This window comes from Solanum lycopersicum, chromosome 12 (assembly GCF_036512215.1).
Source record: "Solanum lycopersicum chromosome 12, SLM_r2.1".
Lineage (NCBI taxonomy): Eukaryota > Viridiplantae > Streptophyta > Magnoliopsida > Solanales > Solanaceae > Solanum > Solanum lycopersicum.
Genome location: NC_090811.1, coordinates 52,514,155 through 52,523,237, shown reverse-complemented (window position 1 = coordinate 52,523,237; position 9,083 = coordinate 52,514,155). Strand labels below are relative to the sequence as shown.

The 9,083-nt window shown below is 31.2% G+C and overlaps 1 long non-coding RNA gene across 1 annotated transcript; it reads right to left on the bottom strand.

Annotated features, from left to right (window-relative positions):
• Window positions 1-920: 920 nt before the first annotated feature.
• Window positions 921-6,208, bottom strand: LOC101264900 (uncharacterized). Its single transcript, XR_011213248.1, has 8 exons — window positions 5,820-6,208; window positions 4,449-4,588; window positions 3,491-3,627; window positions 3,238-3,352; window positions 2,614-2,705; window positions 2,342-2,522; window positions 2,034-2,209; window positions 921-1,164 (listed from the first exon to the last, which is right to left on the bottom strand). It is a non-coding gene; the product is annotated as an uncharacterized lncRNA (long non-coding RNA).
• Window positions 6,209-9,083: the final 2,875 nt, after the last annotated feature.

The following is a 9,083-nucleotide window of genomic DNA, read 5'->3' as shown; positions in this document are numbered from 1 at the left end:
GCGAGAGTTTGAGGGAGAGATGTGATTGACAAATAGTTTGCTACATGGCACAATTAAATCAAAGTGAGATTATAACATTTAATTTGATTTATTAATTTGTCATTGTACAATTTTCCCTATATTAAATCCTAAAAGTTGAGTCTTGGTGGTCAGTAAACCATGTGTTCGAAGTCACATGAGAATCGAATAACAATGAACTTTTACCTTAGAAATCATGCTAATATAATTTGTTATTCAAAATTGGGGAGCCCATAAAAGGGGCAAACCCACATGTATTCCAGGGATTCACCAGAACCTCCTCATTGAAAAATCACTACACTATTTTATGTCTACAACCACCCTAGGAAAGGGTGGCCTAAACTATGGAAAAGTGTGGCATTTGATAAAAGGCCACACTTTTTCACTTTAAACCACACTTGTTCAGGGGTGGCTGAAAGCCCTGTAACCTTAGAGTTTAGGCAACACTAAAAGTGTTGCCTTATCAGCTGCGCTTAAAAGCGTTGCCAAAAGGCAAAAAGGCCACGCTTTTTCAGCTACGCTTAAAAGTGTTGCCTTATCAGCTACACTTTTAAGCGTAGCTTTAAAGGCAAAAAGACCACGCTTTGCAACTACGCTTAATAGTTTTGTCTTATAACCTACACTTTCAAGCGTAGCCTAATAGGAAAAAAGGGCACACTTTGCAGCTACGCTTAAGTGTGGCCTTTGCTATCATATTGCCCACAATTATGAAGTGTTGCCTTTTATATCTAATATATGACAACACTTTGAAGTGTAGTCTTTGCCCATATGCATATACAATTTACAGTCCTATGGCTACACTTTTAAGTGTGGTAATATTATTTTGGCTCTAAAAGATTTATATGCCACAATTTCTAAAATACACCAATATTTTTTTGCAATAAATAATCGCAAGAATCAAATTAGCTTATAAGTAATTCAAATTTATATATTTTCCATAATCTTCAAAACATAATATGTGTTGTGTACACAATAGTTCAAAAAATACTCTTACAGTAGTTCAATATATTCTAGCAATGAATATATTTCACAAAATCAACCATAATGTATTCAAACATTTAAAACAGTTCAAATACTCTCCATCATCCACTTCAATGAGATCAATTTGACTAGTGGCGACCTTCAAATTTGCTCACCTTCACTTCCCTAAACATTTAAAATGTACAGCAAAATCAGATTGCAACAGTTATAGAAGAGGGAAGAAGTTCAAGATAAATTTCATATTGCAACAGTTTAATATTACAGCAGTTTAATACTGCAGACTGTAGAATTTTTTAGTTCACTTTGCAGATTCTGAGGCAAATTTAAACCAAATTGTAGATTGCAAATTACACTTCAAGTTTCAGATCTATTCTAGATTGCAACTTTAAGTTACACACCAACTAGTTACAACAATTAAAAAAACACTTAGATGGACTGGATTGACATCTTTCTCATATTTTATCAGATGCAGTTGTTGCATATTCGTGTTATACATGGTAATCAGACAGCTCATCAGACAACTAAATTGTTATTCACCTTTGCTCAGTATAATTAGGAAAAATTAAATAGATTCAAAAAAGACCATCAACTAGATTTGTGAATTTAGAAGTTCAAATGTATTTTATTACTTTACAACTGCTATTAAGAATCAAGCAACATCATAAGGCAGAATGTAGAAAAAATAAAGAGTTCAATAACATATTAGGCTAGTAGGATAAATATTTTTTCTATTTGAGAAGGAAAGTAATAAGGCAGAACTAGTAGACAAAAATAGTGTGACCATGTTCTGCCAATAATACTAGAAGAAAAATGTTGTAATTTTTGACATAGACAAAGTGACACTTAGAATTGGCATGGCTCCCCACTAAATCACTTCACTATTTGCTAAAGCGCATTCAAAACAAACATAATATGTCGAAATCCAGGTGAAACAACCAATTCAAAAGCTTATAAGAGATTAATCTGTTTAAGGATTAAAAAGATTGTGCTCTAATTTTCTACATCACAGCATACACTAAGAATCAGTACATTACCTCAAGTACAATGAGATGTCCTGTCATCCTTCTCCAATTTTGGTATTTTTTATTGATTTTGGCAATACTAGGCATCCTCCTCTTTGAAAATATAGTAGAATCTGTTTGTTCCGCCAAGGAACATAACAGTAGCATACATATCTCCTACTATATTCATTGGGTCTTGCAGTTTGTACCTGTTTATATTATCCCGTTAAGTTAAACGAGGTAGGATTTCAATGAAATGAGGCCTAGTTGATTGATTCGTCTATTAAAACAGAAGGAACAAGTAAGTCAACATCAAATGCAAAGGCTAAGATATGGCAAACCTGAGGCTTAACTTCAACAATGAACTGCCCACTCTTCACAACAACATGCTCAGATGCAAGAACACTCTCAAGATAGTCTAACATCTCTTTTTCTTAGCAAGACACTCTCAAGATGGTCGTTTTGAATGTTCCATTGTCCTTAGGATTTTAGTGACTGCCCACATTGTACCTGCATAAAAATCTGCATAAAGATACCTTCAATATTTCTATATCAGTAATCATATAGTTATATAATCAAAAAACTTGGAAAAGAATTGAATTAATAAACATACTTTCTGGACATGCAAGGATTAGTCGTGGACCTATTATGTTGTTGTGTCCTCTTCATTTCACACATATCACATCTGTTGGAAGCTGAATTTTCCTGATCATCATATTATACAAAGTAAGGCATGTCTCATTCATATCAAACTAAGCAGCATATAAAAAATGGTAGTGCCCGAGTTTAAGCATGTTAAACTTGATGTATAAGAAGAATATCAACATGAGTATCAGCATGAGTAGGCTATATGTCGAATCATATAGCTAAAGATTAGCATGTTTATTCATTACAACAGAAAAACAAGAGTCATCAATCAAGTTGAACGAGCTTTCCCCAATCACAAAATTATCGAAATGCAAACTTTCAACATATATTCAACAAAAAGTATCTTTTGGATAGATAGATACATGGCCTAATATAGATGCAAAAAGAAGGGAAATTTGCAGTATATCTGTGATAGTTGAAAAGGATGGGGTTTCCATGGCTCACTACAATGTTATCAAAAGTAGCCTTACGATAATACAGTAACACAATCACAAGAATAAATAGCAGAAAAGCTTGAGAGAAGTAACAGAAACTTGGTTGGAAATAAAAATAAATTGCAGCAACTTCAAAATAGTTTATATGCACTCACCTTCTATTAGAGAAATTTTGAAATGTCCGCCCATATCAATTTATATACCATCAACTCCACAGTATTCATTCTCTTCAGCCAATTTTATCTTCTTCTCATCGACTACGTACCCTCACTTACAATGCACAAATTGAAAATATATCCATAATCAATAGAATACAGTTGAAAAATCAAAGCACTAGATAAAGAACATAACAATGAAATAGAAAAAGTGATGTACACTTGGAAAAGTCAGTAAGGAGTGTAGTAGTACCCTCCAACAGGTGGCACTCCAATGCCATTTATTGGTGCCATGTAGTAAGGTATCTCAGATGGTTTTGTACCATAGTATCCACCACTGCTGATCTTGGACAAACTCGTTGGTCCTTGCATCCCATTTCTAGCGTATTGCTGCCATACAATTTTCTCGTGTACAATTTTCAACATTAATTCAAATACATGATGGTATATCTTCAACAATTCTAACAATTGCAGACAGTAATGTACATAGCAATAAGCATTTTGACATGCTATAATCAATAAATAGCAATTTGAAGGTAGAAGGTGAGTGAATTGAGGGAAAGACGATGACATTAGAAACTTCCAGATAGAAAGCAAAATTTATATAATAGTGAATTTAGTGAGACTCTGCATTTCAGACGGAGCAGCTAATTGGGGAAAATGGAAAGAGCGGTGGCTTGTCAAGTTCAGGGTTGACATATACAATTAGATGGTACCAATTGTCTGAGGTCAAGGATTCAATAGGTAGCTATAGCTATAAACAACTGTGATTGATTCTAACACGATGTCACCATGTTTTATGTTCCTACTTCACAATCATGAATCACCTACAAATAAGGTTACTATTGTATCCCTAGATTACTAAATCAACTGCCAACACTTCAACTAAAATAAGAAACAGAATGCAAAAAAAATTGATACAGTATTTCTCACTCTTCACTCTTCAGTTATATTAAATTGCATAAGAAGTCTCTGGCAGATAACTATTCTTTTTGACAAAGAAAACATCTCTTTTAACGGGCCCTATCTGTTTTCAATAATAATTCTATAGAATCTAGGATCATATGGAAAAACTATGTTTTCATTCTTTTGGAGAAATAAAAGCTCATAGTCTGAACATGTATTAACATGGCCATAGCTGTTGGATGATATATTTTAGATGAAATAGTTGTAGAAATAGAATAGAATCAGTAACTAGTATCGGAACTTACTTTTGATATGTAACATATATCAGCATCAAAATCGTCTGAAGGTAGGAATTTGTCATAAGTTACTTAAAATATCCCATTGAGAGCCCCAAGAATGTCTATGCCAGACTTTAGCTCGTTTTGCGGGTTGTTGATTTCAGCTTCTGTAAAAAAAACAATATATTTTCCTTTTGGATAGACATTATGGGAGTCAGAAAAATTGAAAATGTACATATAACCTTCATGTCCACTAAATACGTCTCCATTATCTTTAATGTTTCTTCGAACAAAACAATGGATAAACATGTATGACAACTGGTGTAATATATCAGCAATTTTTTACGGCTTTGTCTTATAAAAGATGCCCTAGCTGGTCATACGAAGTGTTTGACGTAGCTTGAGCATAAAAGCTTAGGCATTATTCAGCACATGATATTTAAATCACACATCATAGTATTTCAGGGTCGCAAGCCATGAGCATCCTACTTTCTTCATATAAACTGTCGCAAAGTCTAACTTATCAAATTATCATACATGTCAAAATTGCAGAAAACGATATCCTACCGACCAGTTTATTCATTACCATGTAGTGTGCTAATTCTATTCTACACCAGCCTCTAATTACCCAAGAGTTATAATGACCAACCAAAATAAGCTTAATCTTAGTTTATGTACATCTTTCACATTGTAAAATGACAGAGAGGGAGAGAGAATTGATCATTTTATATCACATGTAAATCAGTAGCCCAACTCATAACAGAGAACTCAATGCCAAATATCAACAGACCTTTGGATACCCATTACTTCCATAATCAGCTAGTCTACTAGATAGGGAAAATGACAATATCCTTTAATCTGGTGCACATCTTCAGATTATTTTTTAGACTTCTTAATCTCGCAGAAACAACTAGACTTTCAAAGAATGTTAAGATTTCCATCTAATATGTGATTGATCAAGACAATTAAACTATCTTAGAAACAAGAAAGTCACTCAAAGGATCAGATAAAAGACTGATTGTTAATTACAATTTTCATATGACATTCTAGAGTAGTCATTACTATATTATTAATTGTTGATAAATATTCCAGAAGCACAGGAATAACAATCATCCCTGTGGAAATTGTTTAATTAAAATAAAAATGCAATATCTTCCCGTGCCATGTTAACTATACAAGTCACTTTTAGCACCTCAAATCTGTCATACTGTCACACCTACTGACATGTGCATTTGGATTCTGCTAGGATAAGCCATCATAAATAATTTTTTCTATTTTATCATCTAATGTGCTAATTACTATACATCTATACTAACAATTGCATTTTACGACAAGGTATCCATACTTGGCATAGCTCAAGCAAAACCCCTCATTTTAGCAAAGATTCCATTTTCATACCTTTAATCCTTAACAACATCCATGTAACATTTCCACAAAAAGGGCCACTCCATAGAACAATACTATCAACATTCAAAGGTTTATTCTCTATCATAAGTAACATAAAGAGGAAATGGAAAGTGAACTTGAAGATTATTGGTTTTGATGGACTCCAGATTTTCTTAACTGCATCACTACGTGATATGTCAAAAGTACCAACAAATTTTTGCAGAGCAGGTGAAATCGATTGAGGTTTCAGTATGCATTCAGAACGACCTTTTCCAGCCACGGTTGTTGTGGTGGCCGGAGATGTCTTTCGACGGAGGTCTTTGCTTCAGCCATTAGAGTTCTGAAATAGTTTCCGAAAACCCTAGATGATGCCATGGTTTTCCTTGGATTCTACAAAAACCATAGAAGATGAGAGTTAGAGTTGTTTATATTGAGAGTTTTTTAAATTTATTTTGTATGAGTTCCTTTTTTGGCTAATTGAAAATAAGAGGGGAAGTTAAATATGTTGAAGGGGATAAAATATCCTAGTGGAAATTTTAGGAAGTATATAAGGCCACACTTATAAAGTGTTATTTATAAAATAATAAAAGTACCACACATTAAAAGTGCATTCACATATGTAAACAAGTGTTAGACGATTATATTATGATTTGAATGCGCTTACAAAATGTAGCCTATACCATAAAAGAGCACATTTTATAAATGTTGCTAATGTTATCATTGTCAAAACCTAAAAATTAAGGCTACACTTTAAAAGTGTACCCAAAAATACTAAAGACAACACTTTACAGGCCTTGTCCAGATTTAATGTGGCCTTAGGCCTAAAATAGTAGTGAATTATACTATATATATAAAGTAAATTTGTATTTATATGAATATATATATATATTGAACCCCATCAATGACATGAAAAATGAGATAGTCGAGTGACAGTTTCCTCCAAAACTAATCTTTGACGTCTAGGATTGAAATCCTTCAGATAGCATTTTACTTTTACTTTTTTAGTTTCAAAATTTTTCTTTTAATTCTAGTTTCGTATATATATATATATATATATATATATATATATATATATATATATGTATGTATGTATGTATGTATGTATGTATATATATTATAGGGTTGTGACTTTTTCAATAAGTTGTGACTTTTTCAAAGGGTTGTGACATTTTCAATGAGTTGTGACTTTTCAGAAGGTGATTTTTTAAAGGTTGTGACTCTTCTGATAAGCAATGACTTTTTCAAAAGGTTGTGACTTTTCTGATAAGACACAATTAGCACCGATTCATACCACTATTTGTTAGTTATAAATAGAGGGATTTCGTCTCACTTTTAATCTACGATTTTTTAAGTTTTCTACTCTTTTTCTTCTTAAAAATCTCAAGTGTTATTATGAACAATTGATTAAGTTTGAAAGTCAATGAATTTCGAGTTACCACATTAAAAAGAATTTGTGAAAAAATTATACCAAATCATTCATCAGTTCACACTCATTTTTTTTACTTACGATTATCATGAGTTAAGAAATTATGAGAGCCACAACAATAATAAACAAATATGAAAAAAAAAACATGATTTGGATAAAAATTTTCTTCTTTATTTTTTATGATTTTATCCTCAAATGAAGGAATTTCTTCCAAATTTTGCTTGAACGACGGGCATCTATGTAGTCCATTATATTATTAGTTTTGATGTTCAATCAAATGTTTCAAAAACAATTTTTTACTGTTTACTTATTATATGATAATATTACCATGAAAATCATTATTTTTTTTATTAGATATGTATGTTAAAATGAATGAGAAATAACGTGGTTGTGGCAAGGTTTCAATCAAATGGAACACTAGATTGAATATAACATAAACATATATTTTCGTCTTCCTTCTTAATTGGCTTTGCATTGTTCCATATACTTTTTTTTTTATATTTATATGAACAAAAATTTTAAGTATGAATTTTTTGTTATGTTGTATTCATTATAATTGAGGAAATGTTACAAAAGATACACTCCTTGTTAACTATATAAAAATAGATTAAAAAAATTGTGATTGTTCATAAAAATGATCTTAAATCAAATAAATAGATTCTACAAGTAATACTTTAAATTTTATTCATCTATTAATTTTTATCATTAAAAAAGTTTAATATTTTATATCACGATATGATTTCTATAAGATACTAGATACTTTTATTAGACACCAATTATATGATATACATGCGGCAGAAAAAACGAGAAAACTAAAGTTCCACAAAGTTAAGGTAGAAACTTAAGAAATGAAATATCTTTTACCATAATTGATGTTGTTCAAATATATATATCTAAAACAAAGAATTAGTCAAGCTCAGTGTATTAAAAAATGATTTTGGGGCGAGTTTCAGGAAGAGTCTCGGGGCGGGGCGTACCAAAAATGCTCCAGGGTGTATATTAAACACGTAGATCCATAAGGCGTGAGTTCTAAAATTATGGTGTAAGCCTCGAGTATAAAAACGTAAGACCTGAACATAAAAAGGTAGGCCCAGGCATTTTAAATTTGTTTTTTTGAACCTTTTTTGCTTTAAATCATATTTTTTATTATTACTGTAATGATATTTATCAAATAGTAATTATGATACTTTTCTTTCTTCATTATTCATTATTAATACTTATTTCAAATAATAATCATAATATAATTTTTATATATTATAGGTTTTTATAAAAAATAATATTTATAAAATCATTGAAAGGTTTGTTTTTCTTATTTTATTAGTAATAAAACTATGAATTAAATATACATGAGACTACGAAGCGTAGATTCATGGGACTTATGCCCCGTGTCTCCGGGCTTATGCCTAGCTCTTTACTGTATAAAATATATCGTCTCACGCTCCTTCCTTTCAAAACACTTGTCAAGCTACATATTTCACATACGCTCAAACTTCTATTTAACATCATTCGTTATAATAACAAACTAAACTTTTTGTTTGTAAAATTATCTTTCTATGAAAGTCTTGCTCAAATATTAATTGAGTAATAACATTTTGTAAAAGATTATAAAAAAATGTCACTTTCTCCACATATTTAAACTTTAAATCGATTTAGAAATGTTTCAATGATATTGATCATTCTGAGTATTAATCGTTTAAAAAGATTTCAACATCGTATACTATACAAAAATGATATGTATATTGTCTTTTAAAACATCGTATATTATACGTAGCACACACACGTGCCACAAGACTAGTGTGTATATATATAACATGCTAAAAATGTGGTTTAGTTTCATTTTTTTAGTTCTA